The 678-nt window shown below is 44.1% G+C and overlaps 1 protein-coding gene across 1 annotated transcript in view; it reads left to right on the top strand.

The window, feature by feature from the left end:
* bcar3 (BCAR3 adaptor protein, NSP family member) overlaps positions 1–678 on the top strand; it is a 48,143-nt gene that overhangs the window by 36,132 nt on the left and 11,333 nt on the right. The window lies entirely within an intron of this gene.

Raw genomic sequence — 678 nt, forward strand, 5'->3', positions numbered from 1 at the left:
AAACACACAAACACACACACACACACACACACACACACACACACACACACACACACACACACACACACACACACACACACACACACACACACACACACACACAGCGAGTTCATAAGAACTCAAATTCAGGCTGCAGTGGTTGGTGTCACTGTTTCAGACTACAGACAAACAGAATCAGGGCATTGTGACGCAGAGCCTGTTCTGTTCTACTCTTTCTTGTGTTGTGTAAAAGCTGTAATAAGATACGCTGGTTTTCTGTCACGTATGGAGACTGAGGGCAGAGGGTCTATCGTAATATCTTTAGAGAGAGGCAGGACATATGAAAAAAGAGGGGAGAGGAGTCACAGAAGGAGAGAAAGGGGATATAGATGAAAGGGTTAAGGTTTCAATTTCATGGGAAAGCTTATAGACATATTTCCAATTTCAAGTACATGGTTCAATAATTCCTGTGTGTGTGTGTGTGTGTGTGTGTGTGTGTGTGTGTGTGTGTGTGTGTGTGTGTGTGTGTGTGTGTGTGTGTGTGTGTGTGTGTGTGTGTGTGTGTGTGTAATTGTAGCTCACTGTAAGCTGTAGGTTAGAACCTCTTCATCCATGCAGGCTTGGATCAAACTCTTCTTCAGAGGATCTTTGAGGCGTTGACATTCAGCGTCCTCTGAGACTATTTGAAAGGTCTCTTTG

The sequence above is a fragment of the Notothenia coriiceps genome, unplaced genomic scaffold, assembly GCF_000735185.1.
Source record: "Notothenia coriiceps isolate Sejong01 unplaced genomic scaffold, NC01 NC01_scaffold00014288, whole genome shotgun sequence".
In the NCBI taxonomy this organism is placed as follows: domain Eukaryota; kingdom Metazoa; phylum Chordata; class Actinopteri; order Perciformes; family Nototheniidae; genus Notothenia; species Notothenia coriiceps.